At 43.6% G+C, this 16,507-nt stretch overlaps 1 pseudogene; it reads right to left on the bottom strand.

The window, feature by feature from the left end:
- The window catches only part of LOC114897978, a 33,727-nt pseudogene extending 23,608 nt beyond the window's left edge, over positions 1–10,119 (bottom strand).
- Positions 10,120–16,507: the final 6,388 nt, after the last annotated feature.

The following is a 16,507-nucleotide window of genomic DNA, read 5'->3' as shown; positions in this document are numbered from 1 at the left end:
CCTAAAGAGTATACAGCAAGTGTAAGAATCAACCATAGTACTTTACAGTTTGTAATTAATAAAGTTATTTGTATATAGTTTGAGTAATGTCTGTCTTCCCCACCAGACTGAGAAGTTTCATAACTATTTTACTAACCCTTGTGTCCCAGTTTTTAGCACAGAGTAAATCACCAAAACATTTGCTGAATGACTGAATGGATGCATGGTCATGCCTTTTGCCTATGCCATAGATTCTCAGCCTTACAAATGGATTGACTCATTTATTAATCCACTTGACAAATGTTAATTGAGCCTGGCGTGCATGTTGAAACAGTTTACAGCTTTCACCTTGAACTTTATGGTAGGAGAGGTTAGAACAGAACTCAGAACTTCTTATCACTAATCATTTTTTCTGGGTGAACAGTACTGATGCTAATCTAACTTGCCACAGTTTAAGATGTCCTCAAATAAGGAGCCTTTCTTGTTAGGAGAATAATGTCACCTGGTTAATAAAGTTCCATTTTAATGTTTTATACTTTTCCTCTTAACATCATAACATCTTAACATCATAAAAGGCTCAAGCCAGAACGACCCTTCGTGGTCACTAACCTGACCTCCTTGTATTGTGTATAAAGAAAATGAAGCCAAGAGAAGGAAGCAACTTGCTCATGGACACAGTTGCCAGTTACAGAGCTGAGACTAGAGCTCAGTTCTACTGTACTCTGGTCCTGGGCTCATTACTCCTTCATTCACAAATATTTCTTGAGTATTCATTTTATGCCGGGCACCAGGGGCACAGACTTGAATCTGACCATGTCCCTCCAGGGACCTACGAGCTTCAGGGAGCTCAGAGTCTGAAAAGACAGACAAGTAAACAATTACAATACAGTGTGGTAAGGGGAGTGATAGAGGGACACACAGGACAGGGAAATTCAGAAAAGCACTGACTGCCCTCCAGAGTCAGGGTAGATTTCAGAGAAGGCATGCCTGAAGAAGAACTGAAAAAGAAGAAAAGGTAGGAGTGGGTGTTCCAAACAGAATGCCTTGCATGTGGAAAGGCCCTGAGGCATGAAACAGCATGGTGTTTCAAGGGAAACGCAAGCAGTACTGTATGGTTTTGCAGGGCAGAGGGGCCAGATCAAGGAGAGCTCTTATTAATTGAGAGCAAGAGAGCAGTGTATTTACCAAGATTGGATGCTACCACCTTTTTTTCCTTGTTAAATCTTTCCTTCAAACTGTTCAAATATCTGTATGTCCCCAGAGATCCATCCAACAAAAAATAACAGGTGTTTGGGTGCTCCCACATCTAGCCGATAAATACACATAATCACAGCCACATCTGTAAAGATGCAGAACCAAGGAGGCCAACTAACAATGATTCTTCTGTCAAATGAATTCATTTCCAAAATGCACCTCCCAGGATGCCTGGCTTGTGGTGTAGTTCAAATCAGAAGACTGGGCTAAGGCCTCATCTCTTCCACTAGCTTCAGCAGGATCTTTAGCCTCTCTGAGACTCAGTTTATTCATCTATAGAAAGGTTTTACCTACCTCATCGTTTCTGGGAGAATTAAATGAAACAGCATGCAACACAGTGTCAGGCACATCGTAAGTGCTCAATAAGTATACTTGAAGCCGAATCTGTATATGTGTATATGTATACAAAGATACATAATATCAAAGGTAAAGAGAGAAATATTTGTAGCCTTGAAGGTAAAAGTTGTGCCTTCCCCAGCACCTAGTCCTGAGCCCGGAACGGAATAGGTCCTTTAGAAAATGCTTGCATAATCAGATAAAAATACATATTTGCCGCATTTATTCAACATCATCAGATTATATTTTGCAAAGGAGAATTTTCTAGATAAACTAAAGCTTACCTCTTCAGGTACCAACATTTTGTCTACCATTTTCAATGGAAAAGTTTTGTAGACATTATAGAAGACCCTGACCCATTATATAGAGAATCCTAAACAAAATTTTAAGTTTCTTGAAGACTCAAGCTCTGTACTAGGCTGTAATGTACAGCAGAAGTGTGAGTTTGTTTTGAAATTTTTCTGTCTCCGCTGTTCCCGTTCAGCTGTGAGCACTCACTTCTCCCTGAGGTCAGTGTGTTTGCCTCTAGCAATCTACCCAGCTCTTGTGAAACCGGTGGACCTACGTCCCGCTTACCTGCCTGCCAACTTACCTGTTCACTTCCTTTCCTTTCTTTCTGTCTACCAGTCTAACTGCATGTCTGCCACATAGACCATAGTCACTCAGATATTTATCAACTAGTAAAAAGCCTTATGGGGTGGTGAATAGCACTGGATAAGAATCTTGGGTCAATCACTTTTCTGAATCTGTGTTCTCATCTGTAAATAAGGATTATATTTAAACTCTTTAAGGAAAGGAACACTGTGCACATAGTAGGTACTCAATAAAAATTTGTTGAATGATAGATTGGCATGAGGACCAAATTAATTAAGATAATAGTAATAATTATTATTAATTAATATCAGGATGATGATTAATAATAACTATTAAAATTATATTTTTTGCTGTCATTGAATGGACACTGTAGTGGGTCCTCCATTCATTTTGTAAGCTGTCATTTCTAATCAACTATACCCTAAGAAGCAGATAGCCAAGTTTGCTAAGAAAGTGAACATTAAACAAGAGGCCATATGTTTGAACTATGATAGAATTAAAGTCCTTCACTTACATTTTTGCAGAGAACCTATACTGTGCCAGTGTGAGTGCTAGACGCCAGGGTACAAACAAGACATAATCCCACAAAGAGCTCAGGGTCTAAACAGAGAGACAGACAAATAAATCATCTGCTTTTCTTATTTTATTTTTCTTGGATTTTCAAAGTAAATAATTTATTGTAGAAGATGTAGAAAGCCCAGAGGAAGCAAGTATGCAGTAAAAATATCCATCATCTACCTCCCAAGATGACCATTGTCAACATTTTGCTATATTTCCCTCCAGCCTTTTTTTTTTTCTTTTCTGTATGTTAACAACGGCTCCTGCTCTCACCTCCACATCCCTGCAGCCTCTGGAGAGATCCTTGCCATCAGTTTGTACTTGAGACCTGGAAAGGCCAGCTGGATCAGGCCTCTTGGGTTTGGGCATCTGTCCAGGGTGATTCTTCCTCAGGCCCAGCATGTCCAAGTATCCACAATCCACAGATGGTCCCAATAGCTTATCAGTCATAAGCCTGAGCAGCAGGCTGTTCCCCAGCCCTACTGGGCTGTCCTCAGCAAGTCTGAGCCAGCTGGGCACAGAGGTCCTTTGTCTCAGAATGTCTCTTCAGCCAAGTTTTCATGGTCAAGTCTGAGAACTGACAGAATTAACATTCACACACATGCGTGCGAACACACACACATACACACACACACACACACACACCCCTTGTGACTTCTGCATCATTCAGTCCCTCATCTGAATTCCGGTTTCTTTCTGTCTGATTTTGTACTTTGACAATGGCCTTTGCTGTCACCATTAGCTCTCCCCCTCACACCTGTTTATGTCACTAATTCAATGATTCTCCAATTCAATCAACCACAATTCCTGCATATTTTAATGTGCCCTTTTTTTAATGCGAAGTCTGAGATTCCAAAAGCTCATGTCGTCCCTGAGGCCACTGGTATGATTACCTGCTGGCCACCTGACACTTGGCAGCTTGCATAAGTGGCCAGTGCATCCTTTATGGAGGTAAGAGACCTGGGTTCAACAAACATCTCTGCCGCTGACTCACTGCCTGACTTTGGGAAAACCACCTCTCCTCTCTAGGTCTCAGTTTTCCCATCTGTACAACGAGAGGGTTGAATTCTAAAAACCCTCTAGTTGCCAAGTTGCAATGTGGCCTGGAATAGTCTGAGAAAACAGCAGAAAGAAAGGAGCCTGACTCAAGCTCTGCCACAAACCCATAAATGGTCCTGCTATGTCATATCCTCTCTCTGGACCTCAGTTTTCCCATCTGTAAATGGGAAGAAGGAGGCCATTTGGGGCTAGATGAGCATTCAGAGCCCTTTCAGTTCTGACATTCAAAGAATCTAAGCTTTACCTTTCTTGGGGTTGCTAGGCACTACTTAAAATGTGAGCTAGAGAGCTTCCCTGGTGGCACAGTGGTTGAGAGTCCGCCTGCTGATGCAGGGGACACGGGTTCGTGCCCTGGTCCAGGAAGATCCCACATGCCATGGAGCGGCTGGGCCCGTGAGCCATGGCTGCTGAGCCTGCGCGTCCGGAGCCTGTGCTCCACAACAGGAGAGGCCGCAGCAGTGAGGGGCCCACGTACCGAAAAAAAAAAAAAGATGTGAGCTAGAAGACCTTCAAGTACCAGATTCACGGGAGGCAGTGGGGTGGGGAGAAGGAGTAATGTGAGAAAAATCAGCTTTGATATCACACAGTCCTGGGTTCAAATCCTGACTTTGCCATTTAAGAGCTGTGTGACCTCAGACAAATTACGCAGTGTTTCTGAGCTTCAGTTATACTGTTTGTAGACTGGAAAAATAATTACTTTACAGAGTGGAGGTGAGAACTGGAGTGTGTAAAGCATCATGCCTAGTGAGTAAAACTATGCTTAATAAAGGTTACCTAAGGCATCAAGTACAGTTTAGCTGTAAAAGCTAGAGTTCAAAAGGAGGAAATTCAGTTCCAGAAAGAAATGGAAAGACAGAACAGTTCTCTTCATTTTTAATAGTTTTTAATTAAAAGAGTAACACAGGTTCATTGTAGAAAATAAAGTAAAATAAAAAAGTTATCTGAAATTCCATTATTTACCATTTACATTTTGGTGTATCTTCATCTATTCCTTTCCTCTATGCACAAATATATTTTACATAGTGACAATATATGCCTTATATGTAGTTTTGTACCTCTTACAACTAAGCTTAGATCATAAACACTTCCCCATGACATTAAGAACTTGCCAAACATTATATGGCTGTATCATACTTCATTTCATTGGGCCCCTGCTGATGGATATTTAGGTTTGTCTCTGAATGTTTCCAATTATTAATAACACACCCCATCTCCAGTGACCTTCCATCCATTCCAGTTTAGCCATCTGCCCCTACATTCACACCTTGGACCTTATCATGACCAGAAACTGCTCCACCTCTGAAATCTCAAACTCAAACTCTCCCCTCCATGATTGTGGCTTTCTATCCTCCAACTCTCACGCTCTGTTACTCAAAGTACACCTGTTCTTTGATGCCCTCCATTTTTCTCCAGTCAACTGTCTCCTTCCTATCTAATTCTCACAGTCCTTCCTTCTTCCCTCCCTCCCTCCATCCTTCTTTCCACAGAATGTTACAAGCATTTTCTATGAGCCGGGCACTGTACCAAGTGCAGGGGTTGTAAAGTTGATAGAGATGTGGATCCATCACCTTGCTCACTCCTCTCGACCATTTGCCTTTCTGCTCACTCCTCCCCTGCCCATTTGCCTTTCTGCAAAAGCCCCACTGTGTCATCCAAACCTTCCACCTTCACTTTCCCTTTGCATCCCAAATTACCTACTTGAGCCCTACATGACTTCCTCTCTCAGCCGGGATCCTCCAAAACACAGGCCACGGCTGTCCAGTTCATTTCCCAGGCAGCCTTCCACCCCCACCACTCCTCTGGGTCGTGAAATGGTCTCTTAACTGCAAAATGCAATGAATGCTTTCCAGTTTGCCTATTTGGCCTCCAAACCACTTTTGACACTAGCTGTGTAAACTTGGGAGGGTCACTCAACCTCTTTGAACCTCAGTTTCTTCAACAGTGAAAGAGAGATATCATCTTTCTGACAGAACTGTTGAGAGATTCAATAAAATAAGGTATAAAGAAAAAAATCCACTGGTACACAATAAGCATTCATCAAAGATTAAGTTCTGACTCACTGCATTTGGTTTCCTGGGTCCCTGACAACGAGGAAGTGTTTGCCTTGGCTAGTATGAGCATTCTGATCTCTTGAAAGAGTCATTTCCCAGTGCAATTCATTCATTCATTCAAAAATAATTGAGTATCTGCTATTCGCTTGTTCTGCGGGCTACAGATACAGCAATGAACACAACAGAGAAGCACTGTGTTCTCAGGAAGTGAATCTAATAGCGAGGAGAAAAAGAAAGACAATGAATAAACATGTAAACAAGAAATGCATCGAACAGTGAAAAGTATTCTGAAAAATTAAGCATGCAAAGGTTCATGAGGGAACTTTCAGGGGTGATGGAAATGTTCTATATATTACTTGTGGTGGTGGTCACACAGGTGTTTATATTTTTCAAAATTCAGTGAATGATACACTTCAAATGGGTGCATTTTATGTATATAAATTATATCTCAAAAAGGTTGATTTAAAAAAATTAAATCATACAAAGGGATAGATATGTATATGGGGGGATAATTTTTGATAGAGTGAACAAGAAAAGCCCCTCCGACATTTAAGGAGACATTTAAGCAGAAACCTGAATGATGAGAAGGAGTAAACCACATGAAGATCTGAGAGAATATTCCAGGCAGAAATCACAGCAAGTTCAAAGGCCTTGAGATGGGACTGAGCCTGGAGTGTCTGAGAGACAGCAAGAAAAAACAGCCACTGTGGCTAGAATGTAATGAAGAAGCAGGAGATAAGATTGGAGAGACAGGCAGGGATCAGATCACGGAGGTTCTTGTAGGTCATGGTGAGAAGCCTGGATGTTATTTTAAATCTAATAGAAAGACAGTGGTGGGGGCTTCCCTGGTGGCGCAGTGGTTGAGAGTCCGCCTGCCGATGCAGGGGACACGGGTTCGTGCCCCGGTCCGGGAAGATCCCACATGCCGCAGAGCGGCTAGGCCCGTGAGCCATGGCCGCTGAGCCTGTGCGTCCGGAGCCTGTGCTCCGCAACGGGAGAGGCCACAACAGTGAGAGGCCCACGTACCGCAAAAAAAAAAAAAAAAAAGCAGGAAAGACAGTGGTGGTTTTTAAGTTCCAGAATGCTACACTCTGATTTATATTTCAAAAGGAGCAGTCTGAAATTTAGATGAGAAGAGACTATGGAGTAGCCGGAACAGAAGCAGAGAAGACACTTGAATTCCTGCGATAGTCCAGATGAGTGGTGATAATAGCTTGGACTAGCATGGGCAGCAATACGAGAGGTAAAAAAAAAAAAATACCATATTCCGAATATAATTTGAGGGTAGAGTCAATTGGACTTGTTGCTAGATTCGATGAGGGGAAAATAAATAAAAAAGGAATCAAAGATGACTCTTAAGGCTTTTGACCTAAACGACCAGGTGAATGGTTGGGGCACTTACTAAGATGGAGGAAACCAGGGGAAGAGCAAGTCTGGAGGAGGACACAAGAGTTTGCTTTAGACATGTTAAGTCTGAGATGCTCATGAATTTATGCACATCTGGTTTGTATACCAGCCTCATATGAGTTTGGAAGAACAAGCCAGCATCTAAACCTTCCCAGGTCTGAGTACCCTAACAGTATTTGGTTTCTGGGTCTTCTACTCTGAGGATAAGCCTCAGAACCCTGGTGACCCCACTACCCAACCCTCCGCAGTCATGAGTAGCATTAGCCCCTCAGCACATCTCTCTGATCTCTCTCCTTTCAGCATTATAATTACATTTTGGGTTGATTCCTTTAAAGTAGGCACTGAATATCAAAAATTAATGTCTCTAAGTCCTACTGTAGGAAGATTGCTTGGAACATGATTTTTCTTCATGGGATGTGATTTTTGGATGCGTGTGTGTGTGTGTGTGTGTGTGTGTGAAAGTTCAATTCAACCATTCAATTAATCCTTTTTTTAAAAATAAATTTATTTGTTTTTGGCTGCGTTGGGTCTTTGTTGCTGTGTGCGGGCTTTCTCTAGTTGCGGTGAGCAGGGGCTACTCTTCGTTGTGGTGCGCGGGCTTCTCATTGCAGTGGCTTCTCTAGCTGTGGAGCACAGGCTCTAGGTGCTTGGGCTTCAGTAGTTGTGGCACGTGGGCTTCAGTAGTTGTGGCTCGTGGGCTCTAGAGCGCAGGCTCAGTAGTTGTGGCGCAAGGCCTAGTTGCTCCGCGGCATGTGGGATCTTCCCGGCCCAGGGATCGAACCCGTGTCCCCTGCATTGGCAGGCGGATTCTTAACCACTGTGCCATCAGGGAAGCCCCAACCATTCAATAATCCTTTACCGGGCACCTGTCTAAGCCAGGCACTGACTTTGACACTGGAAACAGAGGAGAATCGGGTAAATGACAACCATAGTGTGAGTAGGGCTGACACAAAGGAAGCATAGAAGTTGAGGGACTTAGCGGAGGCCTAGGCAAGGCTTCCTGGAGGAGGTGATATCAGGCAGAGCAGCCTTTTCTGCACATAAGGTGCTGGATTTTGTTCATGATCAACTGTCTTGGGGTTTGGGACTTAGAGCCCCTTTTTTTTGACTCCAAGGAGTATTTCAGAAATATTTGTCAATAACACCCTTGGGAATTTCACTCTTGCCACACTGGGCAAGGAGGGTTCGGTCCTTGGGGAAGTGACTGCAGATCTGTGCATGTTCTCTGCCTTCTGACAGGAAGAATTGTGTTGTGGGTAAAGCCACCCCAGGCAGGTGGGGGTGAGCAGGTGGGGCAGGAGCTAACGGTCAGAAGCTTAGCCTCACAGGGTTCACTGCATAGGATAGCTGAGGTCAGTCAGGAAATGGGGGACCAGCAACCTACACTTGGAAGAGGCTTGTGCCTTGTCAAAAGGTTCCGCCACAGCCAGTCAGTGAAGCTGAGGGCTTCCTGCATCCCACCCTTCAGCCAAATCCTAAGCATCTCTCCTGTCCGCCCCTTCCCCTATCTCCCCACATACCCCCTACCAACCCCCTCCCCAAAGCCTCTCCACTTTTCACCAAGAAGATTACCATAGCCTCCCAGATAGTTTTTTTATTTGCTTGTTTTTGGGGTGTTTTTGTCTCCAGTCTCAACTTTGGTCAGTTTCACAGTACACTCTCCACATTTTTGTTGATATGTTCTTTCTAATACCCAGGTCAGATCTTGTTCTCCCCAGCTTGCCATCTTCACTAGCTTCCACCGCTTTCAGCGAAAGGCCAGGCTCCTTAGTCCCCTTGATCCAGCCCCTGCCTGTTCTCCAGCCTCCCCTCAACCACCCTCCCTTTCACAATTTCCAGTTTCCTGAAGATGCCACTGCTGACTGTGTCATAACTGGGAACCTTTGTACACGCTGTTCTTCTTGCCTGGAACACACTTCTCTCCATCCCTGCCCCCCAGATAAATTCTTACTCATCCTTCAAAACCCTGCTTGGGTTTCACCTTCTCCCTGACACTTTCCTGTCCGGTCCCCTTGCCTGGGCTTATTCGTTCCTTCCTCGGCACCACCTCTGCAGCTTGTTCTCAACACAATGTTACTTGTATTGCATATTAGGGAACTGAATCTCAGAAAGGGGAAAGGGCTTATGCACACTTTCACGGTAGAATATAGACTCAAATCCAAACAATCCTGATTCCTAGGCAAGTGCCCTATCCACTGCACTCTCAAACAACTAATCACATTTTACACACACACACACACACACACACACACACGCACACACACACACGAAGAGTATTTTGTGGGCTGAAACAGTACCATTGAACATCTGTCCTTAGGTAAATAAGCCCTAATTCTCTAATATTCCTGAGTCATTCCAGGGAGGAGGCTGGGCAATGAGATCTCCTACATCCTCTGAGCTCTGATATTTTATGAAACACAAAATTTTACTATCACAATTAGCACTCATATTTTCCCTCCAGAGTTCACTTCTGTTTTTTGGATGAAGGGAAGGGAACAAGCATTTATTGCATACCTACTACATACCGGGGGAGATGCTTTACATATCTTATCTCATTGAATTCTCATAACAATTTTTGCAAGATGCCTTTTGCTGTCCTCGTTTCATAGGCAAGGAAATTAAAATGTAGACAGGGTAAACTACTAGCCCAGGGTCACACAGCCAGAAAGGAAGGAGCAGAGATTTGAACTGTAGACGGCTGGGGCAGGTGATTGAGGAGGCGCAGGTAGGGTCCCGTCTACCTTCGCCCCCCATCCCCTCCCGCTCCGCCGAGCGTCTCACCCCCATCTTGGAACTCCTCGCGCAGGTAGACCCGGCGCTGCGCTCGTGCCCCCAGCACGCAGGTGGCCAGCAGCAGTGGCCGCAGCGCCAGCCCCTTCATCTCGCGGAGCTCGGGGTCTCCATGCCCAGCCTCGGAGAGCCACTAGCCTAGCCAGGTGCTCCGCTCTGCTGCTGCCTCTGCCCGGGCCCCAGGGCGATGGCTGAGTTCACCTACACCCCGCACCTGACTGTCTCTCATTTGCGGCCTTGGGGGTAATAATGACCGCAGCCAATGACTGGGGACCACGCGCTGAGAGTGCTGGAGGATGGAGGTGGGGGGAAGGCGACCAAGTGTTGAGGGAGCTACAGGGCAGGGTCCCTAGGGAGTGGGGGCATGGCAGGGCCAGCTCAGGCTGGCCTCTGGGGTCCCGCGAGCCTGCTCATTGGTGGTGCAACCTGTTTTGAATTGCTGTCACATGCTTCCTTCCATCATCCCTCTGTCCCTCCATCCTTCCATCCCTCTTTCCTTCTATCCCTGTATCCTTCCTTCCGTCTACCCATCCACCCACAGGGCCTATGCAGGACAATGACAGTGTGATGTCTGTCTAACAGAAACACCCACGGCCTGAGGGGGCCCAGAAGAGGCCTTAAATCAGCATGAGGTCTCAAGGAAGACTTCCTGAAGTGGGTGACAACAAAGGTTAGCCAGGCAGGAAGAAATGGGGAGAGAGGAGCAAAAGGAATACTGTGTGCAAAGGCCCAGAGGAGGGAAAGATTTGTAACTTAATATCACTTCTACAACGACCCAATACCATGCAATCGGTATCATTTCCCTTATTTGAGGCAAGTGAAGCTCAAAGAGGGAAAAAAGCACCAATATTAGTTGATCATCATATTGTGTGCTAAGCACTGTACCAAGAACTTGCCATGCATTATAGCATTTGATCCTCACACTAACCTTACAAGGTCAGTGTTATCTTGTGAGACTTACTTTACGGACTCTGAGAGACAAAATGACTTGCCAAGGTCACATAGAGATGGAACAGGGACTAGAACTCAAGCCTTCTCATTCCAGTGCCTTCACTGCACCTTCATTCAACTATTTATCTGTTCAATATCTATGTATTGACGTCCTACTGTGTGCCAGGCACTGGGCTAGGTACTGAAGATATACAGTGGAGAATAAGGCTGACAAGTCTCCTGCTCTCGTGGGGCTGACTTCCTAGTGGGGTAGACAAAATCATTAAGGAAGCAAACAAATATATAATGATAGGCATTCAAAAAAGCAAAACAAGGTTATGACTTAGAGAGTTGGAGAGAGATGGGGGAAGGCTGATAGGCTGGGAGAAGAGAGGGAAGTCCTCTTCAGGACTGGTACTGGTTGAGATCTGAATGAGAAGCCATGTATTGATCTGGAGACAAGTGTTCCAGGCAGAGGCAACATCAAGGACAATGGCTCAGAGAAGGGGAATAAGTTTGTCTTATTTGAACATTGGAAAGACAACCAATGTGGCTTGAGCAGAGTGAGCAAGGAGGACAATGTCAAGAGGTGAGAAATCAAGAGTTTTAAGTGGGCCTGTAGGCCATGGGAAGAATTTATAACCGGTACAGTGGGAAACCCTTGAAGGGAGTGACATTATTAGTTTTATATTTTAAAAAGATCACTTTGGTTGCTGTGTGCTAAGTAGAGGATGTCAATATATAACCAATTAAGGTTATTGAGTTCACAGTTAAAATATATTAATCTGGAGCTCACAGAAGAGGTCCTGGCTATAAGTGTAAATTTGGGGTCATATAAGTGGTATTTTAGGCCACATAGCTAGATGAGATGGTTTTGAAGAGGGAGGGGAGATTGGCCAAGAATCATGCAAGTACCCCAGCCCGGGAAAACCCCAACCCTGAGAGGTGGGCAGAGAAAATGGAGGCAGCAAAGGAAACCAATGACTGGCTCCTAAAGAAAGGGTTTCAAAGAGCTTCCCTCAGAATTCTAGGTTTTTTACCCATTGGCAGGGCAGTCTTCTCTTTTTTTTTTTTTTAGGATGCGTGAATCTTTTTATTTATTTATTTATTTTACATCTTTATTGGAGTATAATTGCTTTACAATGGTGTGTTATTTTCTGCTTTATAACAAAGTGAATCGGTTATACATATACACATGTTCCCATATCTCTTCCCTCTTGTGTCTCCCTCCCTCCCACCCTCCCTATCCCACCCCTCCAGGTGGTCACAAAGCACCGAGATGATCTCCCTGTGCTGTGCGGCTGCTTCCCACTAGCTATCTACCTTACATTTGGTAGTGTATATATGTCCATGCCTCTCTCTTGCTTTGTCACGGCTTACCCTTCCCCCTCCCCATATTCTCAAGTCCATTCTCTAGTAGGTCTGTGTCTTTATTCCTGTCTTACCCCTAGGTTCTTCATGGCATTTTTTTTTCTTAAATTCCATATATATGTGTTAGCATACGGTATTTGTCTTTATCTTTCTGACTTACTTCACTCTGTATGACAGACTCTAGGTCTATCCACCTCATTACAAATAGCTCAATTTCGTTTCTTTTTATGGCTGAGTAATATTCCATTGTATATATGTGCCACATCTTCTTTATCCATTCATCCGATGATGGACACTTAGGTTGTTTCTGTCTCCGGGCTATTGTAATTAGAGCAGGGCTGTCTTCTCTTAAAGGGAGTGCCAGAATTGCAATTCAACGAATATTTCCTGATCACCTGCTGTGGGCAGGATGCTGCACCAAAGGGGAGACAAAGGCAGAGAGGACCCAGTCCTTGGCCTCCAGGAATTCTTGAGCTCCCTGGAGAGATAGACCGTTAGGCAACTCACTTGGAATGTGGAAGCCTGAGTATGGTGCCCTAAGAAAGACAAGAATGGGAATTCCCTGGTGGTCCAGTGGTTAGGACTTGGTGCTTTCACTGCCAGGGGCCTGGGTTCAATCCCTGCTCAGGAAATTAAGGTCCCACAAGTCATGTGGGCACACACACACACAGACACACAGACACACAGACACACACACAGACACAGACACACACGCACACACACACACACACACACACACACACACGAAAGACAAGAACAGCAGGAGCACAGGGGCACAGAGTCGTAAAGATGTGCCAGACAGCGTCCAATGGCTTTACTTGCATCATCTCCTGCAATCCTTGTAAAACAATAACTACTGTTGTCTCCACTTTACAGAAGAAGGAACTGAGTCTTAAAGATGGTGGGCAACTTGCCCAAGGATACACAGTTGACAGGTTGTAAAGCCTAGATACACAGCCAGGTCTGCCTCACTTTAGAGCTCAATGCTTAATCACTCTTAAAATTTTTTTAAATTGTCTGATCGGGCTGGAGCATAAGGTTCCTGGGAAGATGGAGGGTCCAGAGAACAAAAAGGTGGGAAGGGCCAAATTCAAGGTCCAGGCCTTGAATGCCAGCAGGAGCTTGGATTTGGTTCTTCTGGCCAGGGTTTTCCAACCTCAACACTAGTGACATTTTGGGCCAGATAATTCTTTGCTGTGGGGCGTCTCTCCTTTGCATCATAGGATATTTAGCAGCATCCCTGGCTTTTACTCATTAGATACCGCTAGCACTCTCCACTCCCCCACAAATGTGGGAATTAAAAATAGCTCCAGACATTGCCAAATGTCCCTCTGGGGGCTGTGTGCAAAACTGGTCTACAGTTGAGAATTGCTGCTCTAGGCACTGGTGGGGTTCAGGGTTTTGAAAGGAAAGTGAGATGATAAGCATTAGGAGTGCTCCCTTAACACTAATAACCTCTACCTTTGTTATACTCAAAATGTGAGAAATTGTATTATGTTTCAATTCTGATAAATTGGAATCACCCGTACTATTTTGGTAACATTCCCACAGGCTCTGTTCATTTTTTGTGAAACAAGTAGATTAAGTTAAACATGTGTTCCTCAGAGGCACTGTAGCTTCTTTGTTGTTATATTCTCGGTTCCTAACAGACTGAATGTTAAATGAATGGACGAATTTAAATTTTTTTATTATATACATAATTATATTTATCTTTAGGACATCATGCTGACATCAGAGATTTGTCAGAGGTCCAATATATAGTATAAGATAAGCATCTTTGTTTGCAAGGAAAGAAAAATGTGTGTTTTAATCTTTTGACTCCAAGATTCTACAAATTGATAAAATGCATAGGCTTCATTTACAGGTTTATTCTCCAGATGGGTAGGCCCACATGATTTTTGCAGCATTCACAGAGTTTTCTTCAATCTGTAAGAATTTACTGTTCATTGTTCACTGTATAAAGCTATTTGGGGTGACTTAATACAATTTAATTCAGCATTTATTGAGCTACCCCTAGGAACCAGGTACCAGGAGAGGAATGAAGGCACAGTTTCTACCCTCTAGATGCATCTAATCAAATGGGATGTCAGGCTTACCAGGGCCTGCCTGACTTTGTTCTGTCCATTACCTGCAGTGTGACTTTTGGCCAGTCAGGGCCATATTATGACTTTTGTAGGCCCTAGGCACTTTTGTCCTCATGGGCCCCAACCTCCATTAAGAAAAAAAAGTATTTAAATATATGTGCATCGCTGCATGGCATAAAGACAAATATAATTCAGGCTGGATTCATTATTATATATTCATTATTATTATATTCATTTTAAAATTCTGATTTAAAAAGAAATTAATGTTAAAACATTTTCTTGGGCCCTGAATACTATGTCTACTCTGCCTGAAGTATAAGTTGGCTCTGGGGCCAATTACTGACCTCACCTAGTTCTCATTTCCTTCTCTTTAAAATTCTAATTTTGAAGGGTCGTTGTGAGGTTTACTTGAGATACTTAGAAGCTACATGAGGGCAGAAACCAAGTCTGATTTGTTCTCCATTGTATACCTAGAGCACTTGACAAAGAGTAAGCACTCAGTAATATGAATGTGAAATTATCCTCACAGTGCCAGAATACAGTGAACACTTGACAACTATCAGATTTCTCCCACCAGATGTCCTAGAGAACAGTTCAGAGCATACATAATAAATACCAGAAAGCTGGAATCCATGGTACAGACTCTGACTGTAACAGAAATTTGGGTCAGGAAGGATTGTGTGGCTCTGTCAGTTCACATGCTTTTTAATCTTATTTGTCAGTACATACATGCCCTGGGTCCACTTAATTACATTCATAACCCAATCTATCATTAACTGTATAGATAGGGGAGTGTTGAAAATCATTAATTTTCTACTCCCGTATGGTGCGTTTATGCACCATTAACTTGTTTGTGCAAGGAGTTGTACCAGTATTGCTGTGTATCTCCAAATCCTCTGCAGATTTAATTACAAAGCTACGGAGTGAATGCAAAAATTATGCATCAAGGCCCATGTTTTGGAAATCACTGTGTAGTCTTGGGAATTAGATAGGAGGTGAGATCTTTGTAATTGATATGCTTCCACTTAAGGGTTGGAACCCTGTGAACCTGTGAGAACTTTTTTCTGTCTAAAGACAGTGTGTCTGCAGTTCTGCAGGGCTAGCTGGAAGTTTAAACACTAAACAATAGATATCAGAAGGAAAAGAACTTTGCAAACGGTATTCAGTCTGGCCCAGGTCTCCCTCTCTAGCCCCATCTCCCACCACGGGTTCACTGGTTTACCTCACCCTACCCCACCTGGAAGGATATGCCATTCCCCAAATGCACCATACATAGTCTCAAAACATTATGTCTTTACCTATACTGTTCTCTTTGCTTGGAATATTCTTCCCCTCTTCATTCTGGGAAACCCCAGAGAGAGTACCTATTCCTATTAGCTAATCTACTAGTGTTTGTTTCTCCTCCCTGAGTAAGAAAGCAAAGTTTTCATGTTGATAAGCTCAGCTCAAATGCTATTTCCTTTGGAAGCCTTCCTACCTTCCCTAGAAAGAAAGGAAAAAAAGGAACGCACTTGGGTGTTGGACACCAGTTATGTAGAAGTACTATGCTGGATTCTTTGCATTTATCATCTTATTTAATCCTCAGGGCAATTCTGTGTGGGAGGTATTCTTATTCTCAGTTCTCAGAATCTGAGGTCTAAAGGTTGAGTATCTTGGCCAAAGTCCCATGCTAGTAAAGGGTGGAGGTTGCACTGGAATTCAGTTCTGTCACTGTCTCTCTCAGGTAAATAGTTACATTACTGGAGCTTTCAAAGTCTTCCATCATACCCCTCCCCTAACACATCTCATTGTATGATTATTTATATACCATCATAATCTGTCTCCTTCACTAAACTCTTGAATGAGAGACCAAATCTTACTTCTCTCTGTATCCCGAATGTGTGGCACATTGACTGGCATACAGTGGGTACTCAAAACATGTTGATGGAATGAGGTGAATAATAACAAAGCACTTGGCAGTCTGCAAACCATTTTCAAATATATGACTTCATTTAATTATAAATAAGCATAAGATAAAGTCTCTGCCTTTGAAAGCTAGCAATATAAATGATAAAAGCCATATGCAGGTGTAAAAGATAATGAACAAACAGTATT

Source organism: Monodon monoceros, unplaced genomic scaffold, assembly GCF_005190385.1.
Source record: "Monodon monoceros isolate NGI ecotype Baffin Bay Population unplaced genomic scaffold, NGI_Narwhal_1 Super_Scaffold_18, whole genome shotgun sequence".
Classification (NCBI taxonomy): domain Eukaryota; kingdom Metazoa; phylum Chordata; class Mammalia; order Artiodactyla; family Monodontidae; genus Monodon; species Monodon monoceros.
The sequence above is the reverse complement of the archived record's forward strand: the minus strand, read 5'-3'. Positions and strand labels throughout refer to the sequence as shown.